Here is a 16978-nt window from a genome sequence, read left to right as displayed (position 1 = left end):
CAGAATTCCTACTCATTGGGATTAAGATTTTTATCAGTGACCTACATTCCAGGTAGAGCTCCCGCGATTTCATTGAATCACTTGGGATGATTTCTTGGATTGTCAAGAGAGCTGTCGCCTTCTTCTCAACAGAGGAAACGCTCGGCGCCTAAGGACAGTTACGTCTGAAGGGACGCTAAATTCTAGACATCCTTTCATTTTCTATGTCTGTGTCACGTGTAACATATCTCTCTTTCTTGGTGTTCAGTCTGGTCCTTTGCTTCCAGGATTCGGCAAATTTATCTTTGTGGTACGCTGTCGTTTTTGTCACCAGAGTCGTTAATTATCCTATGAGAGGATATTCCTAGCGCCCTCTCTCTCTATCAATAGTGTAAAAGCTGATCTTTATATTTGCTTAACTGTTACTGTGTCTTATTTTCTGAAGCTAAGATTAATGATCACCTCAACTTTTTCACAAACGAGCCTGGGAAACCGCTAAACACCACACTCATGCTAGCCGGTTGTTTATCACCAACGCAGACTTCATGTGGTTCTCACTCACCTCTGGGTCTCGAAAACTAAGGTAACCAATAACTATAATTGTTTAAATCCTTTTCTCTTACGATGCATCTTTCTTAGCGACACACAGCGGTCCAGTTTGCGGACGTGTTTCATGTGCCTATCAGTATTGCACGTGACGTACTGGCGTACAAATTGATACAAAGGGTGGAGCGAAAGGTTAATGTATAGTATTTAAATTTCGGGAATACATTTAAACTACTTTGATGGCACAAAATTGCAACACCAAAAAATGATTAATGTAGAGTAATGATATTTCGGAAATAGATTTATATAGATAACATATGTTTGTGATTAACATTTCAATATCACAGGTCAATGTAAGAGCAAGATAAGCCATTGTAAATGTGAAGGCTAGTTCATTAACAACCGGTATAGCCGCCAGAATGTTGAATACAAGCATACAAACGTGCATGTATCGTTTTGTACAGGGGCCGGATATCAGATTGTGTGGCGGAATTCCTTGCCTGTTGCGACGGTTACTGCTATCTGTGTATGACACTGGAGTTGTCGTTCGATGATGTCCCATATTGCTCGATTGGAGACAGGCTTGGTGATCGAGCAGGCCAAGGCAACATGTCGAGAGTCTGTAGAGCATTTTGTGTTATCACAGCGCTATGAGGGCGGGCGTCATTCATTTGCAAAGGACCCTCTAGAAAGCACTTCATGAACGGCCGGACAACAGGTGGAATCACCAGACTGACATCCAAATTTACAGCCAGACTGCGTGGGATGACCAGTAGAGTGCTCCTATTATCATACAAAATCGCAACCCAGGCCATAACTCTGCGTTTAGGTTCAGTGTGTCTAGCACGCAGACAGATTGGTTGCAGGCGCTTATCTGGCCTCCTTCTAACCAATACACGGCCATTACTGGCTTTCATCGGAAATCACTAGACTTCCACCCTGGCCTCTAATGAGCTTTCACTTGACACCACTGAATTTGCAAGTGGCGGTGGTTTGCAGTCAGTGGAGTGCACGCTAGAGGGCGTCTGTCTCGGAGCTGTCGTTGAAGTAACGATTGGTAACCGTTGGTCGTGTCACAGTGGTGCCAACTGCTGCTCAAAATGCTGTTGCGGATACGCCAGAGACATACGCCGGACACGATGGTCTTCCCTCTCGGTAGGGCTACATGCCCGTCCGGAGCTTGGTCTTATTGTGACCATACAGTCCCGTGGCCACCGCTGCCAGCAATCTTGTACAGTGGCTACATTCCTGCCGAAGTATCGCAGAAGGAACAACTAGTGTCTCGCAGCCCTGTTGCACAACCTCTTTCAAAGCCAGTGTGGTGTTCATAATGGCCTTAACGGTATTCATGACTAACACCAATTCACGACGTCCAAGCTCAAAGGTAACTAATGCTCACGGCCGTTAGATCGTGTGTTTAAAGCAAACCTGATATGCAATCTTATAGTGGTTCTACTAGCACCACTCTTACGCGACAGGTGCGAAATTTAGATAATCATCTTTCAGATGTAGAAACACGCCTACCAACTGTCGTTTGTGTCGCACAGCTGCAACTTCAGGTTGCGATTTTTTTTCTATCGGTGTAGTAACATAAGAGTACTCAATGTTATAGGAATGATGTACAGACTGCGCTGCAGGATTTGCGTTGTTAATTACGTTAGCGTCATGACTTGCCGTTAGGCACCTATACTGGTACGTCTACGTCAGGCTGAAACACAAGCATTGGTAACAGACGGCCAACTTGGTTCTGGGCAGGGAGAACCGGGTTTTACATAAAAAGCTGTTTTATAAAAACAGTGCTGCTACTCGTCGCATTGAAGAAATGCGTATGGGTCGTCTTCCCGTAACAGGGTTGAAGAACATGTTGTGGAAGTTCGAATTAACTGGCGATTTGGAAATTGCTGCTGAGACAGGCCGACGGCCAATTGCGCCACGAACTGTTGGAAAAGTTGCTGTTGCCATGGCTTAGAATGCTGGACGCAGTGTGCAGTTTTGAAGCCGTACACCAGCTGTGCCAGGACAACTGGACATTCCATGGTCCACCTCTCGAAAAGTGCTGCGAACAACCGTGAAATGGTATCTGTAGTGCGGTTACAGGCTATCGTAGATGCAGAGGGTCGTCGCATTGAGCAACCTATAACGTAAAAATGGTGCAGAATTAATAATAGTTACTGTCTCATATGCAAATTAAAATATTTCTCTAAATGGTTATTCGTTATTCCTGTCCTTATAAATGGTTCTACAAAGTTCCAGTGTCTTACGATCACTCGTTTTTTATGGGGCCCTGTCAAGTGGTTTAATTATAACCATCCTTTACAGTGCCACATAACGAACGCGTACACATAGTCGGCAGGAATGTAGAATTGCAATACAAACATCGAATTATTTTTTTCAAAGCAAATGACCACTATCACGGTTGAAGGCCTTACACGCCAGTAACGGAAATTATATAAAAAATTTAGAAACCTGCTGTAAAACAGCAAATACAAGCAAAGGTTAATTAAAAGAAACAAGTAGCTGCCCACCAAACGGGTGAAATATACTGCTAGGTTTATTCCAGAAGGCGACCGGAACTATTAACTATATATACATAACCTTTAATGTAGGCATTTCAAGGTACGGTAATAAATAATACAATAATAAAACGCAAGGACCAATCACAGACGGTGTTCCAGGAATCGACCACTGAGAAGGTCCGGCAACAAACACTATCGCGAGCGATGAGATAGGCAGCCAAGAGTTACATTCACTTCACAAGATGGTAACTCAGACTAGTGGCAGTGTAACAAACGACTAATTAGAATCTTGCTGAAGCTACCTGACATCCAATAAACCAAATGCTAAATGGGGCAACACACCAAAGCTGGAACCGGCGGACTGCACTGCGTCCCCAGAATACTGTGCTTAGAGCGCTCGGAACGAGAAAGGAATCACTACCACCGGAGTAGAAGAATCACCAACCGGCCTACAATCAAGAAAGCTGTCAAAATTACACGCCTTACCGGATAGCAGCGGCAAGGCGAGGAAACGTACACTGCCGTTACATACACTAGCTCCAGGACAGGTAAATTGGGCGTTAACGGCCACCAGGCAGGAAAAATACCGTTGGTTGAACTTAGAAAAGTTGTAACAAGCTGAACGCAGTAAATAGTAATAAGAAGTAGAGGAAAGATAATCATATCCGCTTTCCCCAAGTAATCCACCCGCTGCTCTTCGCCTCAGTGACACTACGAGTAGCAACACGAACCTAAGTCACTGGAGAATCGCGTTATGTCACAGTGGTGGGGGTTTCTCTACTTGAATTGAAATACGCTCATCTTAAAGCCTGTAGGATCTGGTTTACGACGAGGTCGTGCACCCTCGTGACCACAGCCCTTCCATCCGGCAGTCCATGCGCTTCACCAACTGTCCCAGTGTGTTCCCGCACTGTGCGGACCTGGCTCCTCCTGAGTCCCCAACAGAACTGACACACTCACACGACACGGAAAAACAACAACTTCGCCCCAAAGATAGGGCAACAGTTACCACATATCGATAATCGCCGCTGCTGCCACTAGCGGATAGGCAACGCTTGCGAAACGAGTGGTGCTAATCAAGAGGAGAAAAAGACAAACAGCCGTAACCATGCCAACTAAGGATACGGTCTGGCCTCTAACAGAGTGCGGAAACCTACAACAGCACCGACGCGAGCCGAAGCACGGTTCATCCTGAGTGTATTAAGTTTTCTCACATTTCGCCACATTTGAGTACGTCCAGAATGATCTAGAGCATGATCGTTTCGCTGATTCAGGTGTTATGGTGTGAGAAGGCATAACATGGCATGGGCTTATTGACCTCCAAATCGTTGAACACCGTACCCACACTGGTCAAGGTCATTGCGACACCATACTCCCTGGCATGAGGGTTTTTCAGATGTGCATTCGGCCATGGCTTCATTTTTATGGATCACAATGCTCGACCGCATCCAACAGCGCAAGTGGAGGAGGTCTTTCAACGAGAGAATATTTGGGGAATGGGTTGGCTTGCTCATTCCCCCGACTTCAACCGCATAGAGCACGTATGGTATCCGTTGGGGAGACGTATTGTAACATGTCCACATGCACCAACGACCATCCAGCTAATCATCTTGTGTTGTTGCAGTTGTTGTGGTGTTGCAGCCGCGCTGATGGAGGAACTCAACATATTATCATAAAAATTGCTTCCCAACCTTGCGACCATCATGGGAGCACATTGCCTTGCTGACCACGGTCATCACACACCCTATTATGAAAAATGCCCTGCTTTTGTAATGTCCAAAGGGCCATCGCAAACCGCGTTGACTTAAATGTAATTATTGTCTTTGAATAAAAGTATCATTTCAGTTCGTCTCATCATATATTTCTTTCACTTACCTTTCGTACTACACTGTATTAGTCCTTTCTATGTATGTTCCAAGTTTCATCGAGTTACGCTACTTTGCAATGACACATCTTGCGAAAGTTACTTTTGCACACAAGCGTAGTAAAAAAAATTGCGCCGGTACCTTTAAACAAATGACAAGATTTTTACAACTTCAGTAGATCTGAATGTGCATTAGATTACATAAATGATTAGTGGTATGTTCAGTACTTGTGCCTGTAAATTTTAAAAATTTTACATTGCAAGAATCGGCTTGCACGTGTTCTCCATTAGCGACATTCTGTTAATGATATCAGATTTCTGCTCATTACTCCACCTACCCCTAAAAAGATCCTTACCTTCAAGGTAAGTAATCTACAAACAGAAATTAATATTTCTGGCACTGCGATGTCTTGGATGACTTACACATGTGCTTGATAATTTTTTAAACTGCTTATGTTTCATACCAGAGAGGTGTCTGAAGAACCGACATTGGCAGCGAGAATTTGGAAACTATACATATTTCTCTGTAGTGTGTCCACTGTGGAGGTTTTCACAGTTTACCGTTCCTGACAAGTTGTCGAAGACAGAACGCTACTCGTTACAAGAGGTTGCAGCATGTAGAGTCTGGAGAACCGAAAGGATGTTGAAATGCTTATCAACAAGCACAATCTCCGTTGGAAGGCATTTAACGGCGTTGTTAAAACTTGTGAGAGTCAAAGTGTTTCAAGCCGCAGAGAATTAGACAGTGAATTACTCTCACAGTAGAATTTGGATGGGTGGTGATGATCTTGTCAATAAGTACCCGTCACCATGTCTGTGGAATATATAATTAGATGTATACAGTGTGCAGAATATTGTGGATTATCAAATATATCTCTGTCATAAACAACATCTGTAAGTACTAGATCAAAGTAATTTGGAACCTAAAACTCATTCTGAGAATGTGTTATACAGTACAGGATTGCCTTCGCACTTCCTACAGAGTATGTTTTCCGTGCTGAATTGCGCGAAATAAGTGAATAGGGGCCTGTTTGGGAGATGTACATTACTGGTGTTCATATGCAGTCACCGATATCGGAAATCATATCTCTAGCTGTCTCAAAGGGCATGAGGTTTCAACACAACGGTGCACCATCCTACCCTGATACCGATGCCCCTGACAATCGAAAGAATAGGTACATTGATCACCGGACTATGTGAATTTCCTTCTGTTTCGGAGAGCATTTTATTGTTCAAATTTTACATCTTATTGGTATGCTACAACTGGAGAAGTAATTCACGGCCTTAAGCAGCACAGCAGAATGCTACGGCACCGGAGATCCCATGGAAGTTTCTGTAAGCAATGGACCATATGGCGCGGTAATGTATCACTGGAGGGGGCGAGAAGTACTTGAACGTTGAGAAAGAACCTTGCTTGGCAGGCGATACGTATGGTAACCACAGTCGTTCTGGCGCGGAACACCAAATTTTCTTTACTGCATATTATTAGAGTCAAGTTTTGGCGTAGAAAATACTAGGATGAGTCTACAGGTCATCATAAATAAATAGAAAAACGAATATTGGTAAGCCACTGATAATGTGCAGATAGCTAGGAAGTTTTTCCGAATTACACAAGAGATTTCGGCTGCGCACCAATCTTGCAGTCGGCATTAAGAGGGAGTCCGAGTTTGTCATTCTGCGATAGTTGGTTTTAAAGTGTTCTCGGATTTCATCAACTTCTTGAGATGAATCATTTCAGACTATTTAATTTCATTTTACAGTGTTCGCTAATAAATGCGTAGTAATACCGTTAAAGGACTTATTTAAAGTGGATTTGCTGCCCACACGTCCAATTAAATGACAGGTTGCCCACATCTTCCTAGGAATCCAAAGCGCTACTAGAACTGCTTCGAGGGACGACGTCAGCTGGAGATACAAAGAAAACAGGTAGGGGGAAATCCTGCTGGCCGATTCAGTAACATAACCCAGGAAACGATTAGATTAAATGGCGCATTCTCAGGTGGGAAGGCAAGACTGTACGTCAGCTACACTGCTTTCTACGGACTCGTGGCTAATATTAAGGAGGTCTGGTACCGATAGGGGATCTTGCAACTGGACAGGAGGCAATGTTCCACGCCCAGTGCAACTGCCGTACATGCAAACGATATTTTTCCAGTGATCTGTTGATACCTGAAATCCCTATGGAAAACAAAAATAGGAAACAGCTGATAAATCTCTAGGCAAAGAGTGATGCAACGGAGGAGCACAGAAGGTCGAATGCTCGACTTCGGTTAGCTATGAGAATTCCAGAAAACTGTCACTCACCTATAAAGGATACTTCGCAAAGAACACTTGTGAGACCAGTTCTAAATTGCTGCAAGAAAGTGCGGGATCCCAACCAGATTGCATTAAAGTAGACATCGAAGTAGTTCAGAGACGAGATGTTAGATTTGTTACTGGCGGATTCGATCAACACGAGAGTACAATGAAAATGTTTCTTGAAGACACCCTGGAGGGAAGAAGGCGTTTCTTTCGTGAAACAGAATTGAGAAAGTACGGAGACACTGCAGAACATCCAGCTGCCACAAACACAAACCTCGTGTATGGACTGCGAAGAGAAATCAGAACTCGAACAGAAATATATAGTCGTTTATTTAATCGCCCCATTTGCTAGTGGAACAGGAAAGGGAAGAGGTAGAAAGCGAATTCGCCGTGTACAGTGTAGTGTCTTACGGAGTATGTATGTACACTCATGCACATAAATTAAGGATAATGCTGATAATGGTGAAATAACGCACTGGTGGGCGGTTTGCGGGTTTAAATCACCTCGGGGCATGACCATGCGATGCATTTGACCTGCGGTCGTCGCACATACGCAGAGATGTGTTGGTGCATGTCAGAGTACACTGCAGCGAGTAAGTGTGCAGACGTTTTCAGACGTGCTAATGGTGACTGTGTGTTGAAAATGGCTCAACGAACACATGTAGATGACGTTATGCAGGGTAGAATAGTACGGCGACTGGGGGTTGGTCAACCACAGCAGGTCATAGCATGGGCCCTCTGTGTGCCACAAAGTGTGATCTCAAGATTATGGCAACGATTCCAGCAGACAGGAAACGTTTCCAGGCGCTACAGTATGGGACGTCCTCAGTGTACAACACCACAAGAAGACTGATCTCTCACCATCAGTGCCCGCAGACGGCCACGGATTACTGCAGGTAGCCTTTCTCGGGACCTTACGCAGCCACCGGAACAGTTGTCTCCATCACACAGTCTACAGACAACCAAACAGACATGGTTTATTCGCCCGGAGACCTGCAAGGTGCATTCCACTGACCCCTGGTCACAGGAGATTCCGTAAAGCCGGGTGTCAAGAACACAGTACATGGTCATTGGAACAGTGGTCCCACGTTATGTTCACGGGCGAGTCCAGTTGTCCGAGCACGGAGCTCACAACCCGAACCACACGCCACTGTTAAGCACTAATGAAGGACTGGGTCCCTTACTTCGATTGCACATAATTCATTAAGGTCAACCCAACACATTTATTTCAAATAACGTAAATGAAGTTACATTTGAATCTGTCTGACATTAAACAGGAATTAAAAAAAAAAAAAAATTTCAATATCAGATGATTTAGTGCGTGAAGCGCGAGTTAAGCCAATAACCAGATAAACTAAACAATTCACCGTAATTCAAAAGAAAGAGAAAAAAAAATTGAATTAACACACCCCACTGACAAATATCCAAAAAACCTTACAATACTACTCAAAAGAATACACTAAAGTTGGGAGCTGTCATTCGCCCGACAGAACACTGCAAAATGAGTTCAATAACAGCTGCGTGTCCCAGAAAACAGCAAGACATTAAATACACTTCATTTGACGAATAACAAATACTCATTAACATTACGCCACTCCTGTTTGAACTGCAGTGTTCCAAAGAAACAGGCGCTTATTCTGAAAGAGCAATTTTTTTATATGTTTAAATTACAGCATTAAGGAATTCCAAAAGATGTTCAATCGAACCCCCCCCCCCTTTCAGTTGAAGCACAAAACTTTCCCATTTCTAGGCGGAGGCTCAGCCAGAAACACAGAATGCCACAAAAACACAGTTTTGCTATGAAATCTTACAGGACACTCGGAAGCAGTAACAGATAAGGGCTCGGCACCCACAAATAACGCAAGCTAAGATTCAGGCTGGGAGCACATCCCACGAGAACTTGTTCACACTATGCTCACCACAAACTGTAGACATTCCTGCCGAACATCCGCTTCCGGTGGCTGCCAGAAGGACGAAGCAACAAACAGGCCCACGCCGTGCTTCTCACACAGACACCTCAATTTGTACAAACATCTAGGACAACACCAACTCCGGACTCCCCTTTCACTGCGAGGCTTGGCACAGTTTATATGAAACGCCTTCCAGGCAACCAGTAACCGCCGCAGGAGTTTCACGATTAGCAAACGGCCCCAGAGTAACAGACATCACACATGTGCTTACCCACGAGCCACAACTCCGCCAGTCTCACAGGCCGCCCCAAACCGACTACCTCTCGCCGTCCTGCGCCCCCCAGCCGAAAGGGAAAAGATGCTCATGCCCGGGGACGCTCGAAAGATAACAAGCCGATGGCTGATGATCGACCAGCGATCTGGCTCATCCATGTATAGTCTGAAGAGTGATTCTCGTCGGGTTTCCATCTGACGTGGACCAGGAACCAGATACCAAACCCTTAAAGTCCTTGAAAGGGACCTGTATAGAGGTCGCGGTTTGATGGTGTGAGGTGGGTTGATGATTGGAGCAGATACACCCCTGCATGTCTTTGACAGAGGAACTGTAACAGGTCAGGTGTATCGGGACGTAATTTTGCACCAGTATGTCCGCCTTTTCAGGGGTGCAGTGGGTCCCACCGTCCTCTTGATGGATGATAACGCACGGGCCCATCGAGCTGCCATCGTGGAGGATTACCTTGAAACAGAAGATATCAGGCGAATAGAATGGCCTGCCTGTTCTCCAGACCTAAACCCCAACGAGCACATCTGGGATGGCCTCGGTCGACGTATCGCTGCACGTCCTCAAACCCCTAGGACACTTCAGGAGCTCCGACAAGCAGTGGTACAAGAATGGGAGGCTATACCCCAGCAGCTGCTCGACCACCTGATCCAGAGTATGCCAACCCGTTATGCGGCCTGTGTACGTGTGCATAGTGATCATATCCCACGCTGATGTCGGGGTACATGAGCAGGAACAGTGGCGTTTTGTAGCACATGTGTTCCAGGACGGTTTTCCCAACTTATCACAAATACCATGGACTTAAAGATCTGTGTCGTGTGTGTTCCTTATGCGCCTATGCTATTAGCGCAAGTTTTGCGTAGTGCCACGTTGTGTGGCACCACATTCTTCAATTATCCTTAATTTATGTGCTCGAGTGTAGATGTACCGCGTGATTATAATTAAAGTGCAGCTGCTCACGTGGTCAAGTGTGGGCGGTAATTATAGTAAGGCAGTGAAATTTGGTAGATATTCTAAAATGTTAATGCGAAACTGTTTTGTGGTGAAAAGAATTACCTCCTATTTTGGCCACCAGATGGAAATCTCGCACTGTGACTGCAAGAAAGACGTACAGAAATTTTCCATATGTATTGGATTAGGAACAGGATAGGGCAGAAAAGTTGAAACAAAAGAGAAAGGCACAATGCTGATTTTATAATTAACAGCTTCCGAATGTGTCTCTACACTCAAAACGAAAAGTGACATGGATTCAGATCAGGTGATATTACAAGCCGTGCATTTGGAAAACTTCTGGAGATAATAAGTTTGTTGAAGGCTATATTTATCAGATCTTTCACTGGGGAAGGGGGTGGCTGTGAGGGCCGGGAGGGGGGGGGGGGGGGGAGCGGCAAGAGGTTTTGTCCCATCTTGCGTGGAAACAGCTTTCCACATAGTTGTGCTCTTCCAAAGCGGGGATCACATGCTATGCAAGGAGGTCTCGATAACTTTTAGACGTCAACGTATACCTGAGAGGCCCTCTTGATGTGTTCTCTCCAGATAAGAACGGACCGAGAATACAGGTACTTGTGGATCCACACCAAACAGCCACATACGATGAGGGCAATGGCTCTTCGTGCACAATGCACTTTAACAGTGCCCCAAATTCGGCAGTTCCGTGTATTCAGTGCATCCTGTAGTATAAAATGTGCCTCTTCGCTCCATAGAATATTGCTCAGCCACATGTCATCAATTTCGGTCCATGTCAGAAACCAAAATTCAGAGCGTCGCTGTGGATCATGAGGAACCACTTGCAGCACCGTCCGGATCTTGTACAGGTACCAGTGTAAAATAGTACCCGAAACTGCAAGAATACTAGCACTACCTGGGGCTTGTGCTACAACACATGCGGCATGGTTAGTTACAGCATCTACATCTAGATCTATATTTATACTCCGCAAGCCAGCCAACGGTGTGTGGCGGAAGGCACTTTACGTGCCACTGTCGTTACCTCCCTTTTCTGTTCCAGTCGCGTTTCGTTCGCGGGAAGAACGACTGCCGGAAAGCCTCCGTGCGCGTTCGAATCTCTCTAATTTATATTCATGATCTCCTCGGGAGGTATAAGTAGGGGGAAGCAATATACACTCCTGGAAATTGAAATAAGAACACCGTGAATTCATTGTCCCAGGAAGGGGAAACTTTATTGACACACTCCTGGGGTCAGATACATCACATGATCACACTGACAGAACTACAGGCACATAGACACAGGCAACAGAGCATGCACAATGTCGGCACTAGTACAGTGTATATCCACCTTTCGCAGCAATGCAGGCTGCTATTCTCCCATGGAGACGATCGTAGAGATGCTGGATGCAGTCCTGTGGAACGGCTTGCCATGCCATTTCCACCTGGCGCGTCAGTTGGACCAGCGTTCGTGCTGGACGTGCAGACCGCGTGAGACGACGCTTCATCCAGTCCCAAACATGCTCAATGGGGGACAGATCCGGAGATCTTGCTGGCCAGGGTAGATGACTTACACCTTCTAGACCACGTTGGGTGGCACGGGATACATGCGGACGTGCATTGTCCTGTTGGAACAGCAAGTTCCCTTGCCGGTCTAGGAATGGTAGAACGATGGGTTCGATGACGGTTTGGATGTACTGTGCACTATTCAGTGTCCCCTCGACGATCACCAGTGGTGTACGGCCAGTGTAGGAGATCGCTCCCCACACCATGATGCCGGGTGTTGGCCCTGTGTGTCTCGGTCGTATGCAGTCCTGATTGTGGCGCTCACCTGCACGGCGCCAAACACGCATACGACCATCATTGGCACCAAGGCAGAAGCGACTCTCATCGCTGAAGACGACACGTCTCCATTCGTCCCTCCATTCACGCCTGTCGCGACACCACTGGAGGCGGGCTGCACGATGTTGGGGCGTGAGCGGAAGACGGCCTAACGGTGTGCGGGACCGTAGCCCAGCTTCATGGAGACGGTTGCGAATGGTCCTCGCCGATACCCCAGGAGCAACAGTGTCCCTAATTTGCTGGGAAGTGGCGGTGCGGTCCCCTACGGCACTGCGTAGGATCCTACGGTCTTGGCGTGCACCCGTGCGTCGCTGCGGTCCGGTCCCAGGTCGACGGGCACGTGCACCTTCCGCCGACCACTGGCGACAACATCGATGTACTGTGGAGACCTCACGCCCCACGTGTTGAGCAATTCGGCGGTACGTCCACCCGGCCTCCCGCGTGCCCACTATACGCCCTCGCTCAAAGTCCGTCAACTGCACATACGGTTCACGTCCACGCTGTCGCGGCATGCTACCAGTGTTAAAGACTGCGATGGAGCTCCGTATGCCACGGCAAACTGGCTGACACTGACGGCGGCGGTGCACAAATGCTGCGCAGCTAGCGCCATTCGACGGCCAACACCGCGGTTCCTGGTGTGTCCGCTGTGCCGTGCGTGTGATCATTGCTTGTACAGAGCAAGTATGGTGGGTCTGACACACCGGTGTCAATGTGTTCCTTTTTCCATTTCCAGGAGTGTATTCGATACCTCATCCAGAAACGTACCCTCTTGAAACCTGGACAGCAAGCTACACCGCGATGCAGAGCGCCTCTCTTGCATAGTCTGCCACTTGAGTTTGCTAAACATCTCCGTAACGCTATCACGCTTACCATATAACCTTGTGACGAAACGCGCCGCTCTTCTTTGGATCTTCTCTATCTCCTCTGTCAACCCGACCTGGTACGGATCCCACACTGATGAGCAATGCTCATGTATAGGTCGAACGAGTGTTTTGTAAGCCACCTCCTTTGTTGATGGACTACATTTTTTAAGGACTCTCCCAACGAATCTCAAACTGGCACCCGCCTTACCAACAATTAATTTTATATGATCATTCCATTTCAAATCGTTCCGTACGCATACTCCCAGATATTTTACAGAAGTAACTGCTATTATTGTTGTTCCGCTATCATATAATCATACAATAAAGAAAGGATCCTTCTTTCTATGTATTCGCAGTACATTACATTTGTCTACGTTAAGGGTCAGTTGCCACTCCCTGCACCAAGTGCCTATCCGTTGCAGATCTTCCTGCATTTCGCTGCAATTTTCTAATGTTGCAACTTCTCTGTATGCTACAGCATCATCCGCGAAAAGCCGCATGGAACTTCCGACACTATCTACTAGGTCATTTATATATATTGTGAAAAGCAATGGTCCCATAACACTCCCCTGTGGCACGACAGTGGTTACTTTAACGTCTGTAGACGTCTCTCCATTGAGAACAACATGCTGTGTTCTGTTTGCTAAAAACTCTTCAATCCAGCCACAAAGTTGATCTGATATTCTGTAGGCTCTTACTTTGTTTATCAGGCGACAGTGCGGAACTGTATTGAATGCCTTCCGGAAGTCAAGGAAAATGGCATCTACCTGGGAGCCTGTATGTAATATTTTCTGGGTCTCATGAACAAATAAAGCGAGTTGGGTCTCACACGATCGCTGTTTCCGGAATCTATGTTGACTCCTACAGAGTAGATTCTGGGTTTCCAGAAATAACATGATACGCGAGCAAAAAACATGTTCTAAAATTCTACAACAGATAGATGTCAGAGATATAGGACTATAGTTTTGCGCATCTGCTCGACGATCCTTCTTGAAAACTCGAACTACCTGTGCTCTTTTCCAATCATTTGGAACCTTCCGTTCCTCTAGAGACTTGCGGTACACGGCTGTTAGAAGGGGAGGGGGCGGGGAGGCAAGTTCTTTCGCGTACTCTGTGTAGAATCGAATTGGTTGCAACAGCAACCATGTCTGTAACTACCAACGCCTTCCTCTTGCAGGTTGTCACATCAGACTCTCTTGTGTTTTCGAATTTTACTATCGTCTATAATCCGTTTAATGACATCGGGCCTTTCCTCAGACCTTTCAGTCGGCGACACTCTCTCAATGCAGCACTGTAATTGCTGCTTTTCACATAAATCCGTTTCACACACAGCACGCGGTTTCTCTTCCCGATAGCCACGCTGTCCATTCACGTTATGACTTGTCAGATGACAACGTGGATGTCATACGGTCATACAAACACCGTATAACTCCAGGTCAGCAAAAAGTGGCACAATTGGAAGTAATTTTTATTCAACGTAAATCGGTTCCGCATTAACGCCTTAGTATATCTAGCTAGTTTTCGGTGCCATACGATAATTACGGCCCACACTGGTCTTCCATGAGTAGCTGCACTTTAATTGTAACCACCCAGTAGATGTGCATGCCTGTTTCACTGTACAACAGACCAACCGGGATATCTAAAAGTGTTAGAGAAAATTTAATTTGCCTTTGTAATCCATTCACTATACATGGGTTCGTCAATTTAAGCAGTTCGTTAGAACATAAGGTACATACGTTGTTTATGTCAGTAAAAAAAATACTAAATTTTTATTTGCTACCATTATTTACTTATCTCAAGGTACAGAGCTTATGACTCTCTAACAGTTTCATAATTTTGATCCTGAACGTTTGGGGCATCCTGTATGTTTAAGTCTTCTCTTTTTTGTACGAAAGGAAACATTTCTTATTTTCGTCGTTTGTGAAAGTCATATAATTCGCCTTCGCCTTTAATCTGAATACGGAAGACACTTTTTATCGAATGCAATGTCCTTGACGAAAATTATCCTCACGAAAAAGCAGTCTAAATGAACTGGTGTATTAGAATAATTCTCATTTATTGTTCAGTCTCAGTTGCACATTTTTAATTGGATAACATGTTTCGAACACTCTGAATCTTCTTCAGATCTAGCGTCAACAATTCGTCTTATCTGTTCATAACCACATATCGGAGTACAGTACTGAAGAGACAAGACGGGATGCTGACGCAACTAGACCGGAAGATGATTCAGAGTGATCAAAACTGTAATCTACTTAAAAATGTACAAATGAGACAGAACAGTAAATGAGAGTTATATTAATTATCTTAACAGATGCAGTATCTCTCACGACGATTATATCGACTATAGTACACTGCTCTACACCGAACGAGTCTAATTTTAGTCTAAGAAGTTCAGAGTTCAAGAACCATTGTACCGTGGCACGTCGAAAGTTACACACAGGCGACCTTAAAAATCAGGCTCAGCCTAGCAAGGGTGGTAGAGGCTGGTGGTGTGGAGCTGAGGGCGCGGGACAGGGTGCAGAAGAACGCTCTAATGAGCCATGCATCGGCTGCAAGACGTTTGCTGGCCGGGCGCCTCGCTTCGTTAAATTGTTTCGCTCGGCTGCGGAGTCGAGGGCCAGCATCCGCCTGCTGCGCCAAAGGTGCGGCTCAGAAAGCTGCGCGTGTTCCCAACCCAGCCCTGGCTTCGCTCTTCGCTTCTGCCGCCAACGTCAGGATCATCACCCTTCGCCAGCGCTCTCGTTTTTAATTATGACCCGCGTGGCGCGAGGGTGCGTGCGTCACGTAATTTGCCTCTCTGTTTGTATCAGGAATGTCCCACAGGGGATTGTGGCTACATACTCACACCCATACTCGTAGTCACGCATGCAAGTGTACGAACACCAACACATAGCTTTGGTTGTCACTGTTTAACTATTCGATTGTATAACGCTTGAGGCGGAACTTAAATCGACTGCAGACATTACTAAAGAAAGGTCTGGAAAGAGGTGGATTATAAAATGTACTACATGTTTGAACAGTATTAACTCTCGACGACTTCATATGCCAGCGGTGAAGTGACGCTAATTTTGCCCAATGTTCAGGAATAATTTGCTGTTATTTCCATTTATTGTCAAACAACATAAAAATTATTTCATTACAATTTGTTCTTTCCGTCTTAAGATTTTAAATTATATGTGTACGAGAAGTACAAAAATACTTGCACAACCTTGGCCACAAACGAAATTCAATAATGTTTCACTTTGGAGATACATGACTATATGTTTTAATCAAGTGAGGTTACGTTGGATTATTACAACTCTATAATAGCTCAGAGAAATCGGTAAAAACAACGGGTACATTTTCTTGATCGCAAGTTTATAATACGCCATGAACCGGAAGAAATGAGTATTTGTGATAGTTCTTCTCCAGAAGCGGATCTAAATGAATGGTATATCAGTTAAAGGCACGTGTACAAACATAGACGTAACAGGGGAATGCCACTTTCAACAATAGACTCTCGTCAACAAAAGAACATAAGACGACTACAGGCAGATTTCGCGATTCGCTTAAGAGTTTGGCAGAAGATTTTCCTTAATAGGACTATTTCACAGTCTACCATTAAGAGAACTTATAGACAAGTTAACTCATTGTTGTTTTAGTTTACCTAGCGATTATGTACAGCCAGTTGAACATTATGGTCAAATTACTACCGATGTGCCAGGATTCGTATACCTGCTCAACAGATACCGTTACAGAATGAGATTTTCACTCTGCAGCAGAGTGTGCGCTGATATGAAACTTCCTGGCAGAGTAAAACTGTGTGCCGGACCAAGACTGGAACTCCGGAGCTTTGCCTTTCGCGGGCAAGTGCTCTACCAACTGAGCTACCCAAGCACGACTCAGGCCCCGTCCTCACAGCTTTACTTCTGCCAGTACCTCGTCTCCTGCCTTCC

The sequence above is a fragment of the Schistocerca piceifrons genome, chromosome 1 (assembly GCF_021461385.2).
Source record: "Schistocerca piceifrons isolate TAMUIC-IGC-003096 chromosome 1, iqSchPice1.1, whole genome shotgun sequence".
Lineage (NCBI taxonomy): Eukaryota > Metazoa > Arthropoda > Insecta > Orthoptera > Acrididae > Schistocerca > Schistocerca piceifrons.
This window is presented reverse-complemented; position numbering follows the sequence as displayed.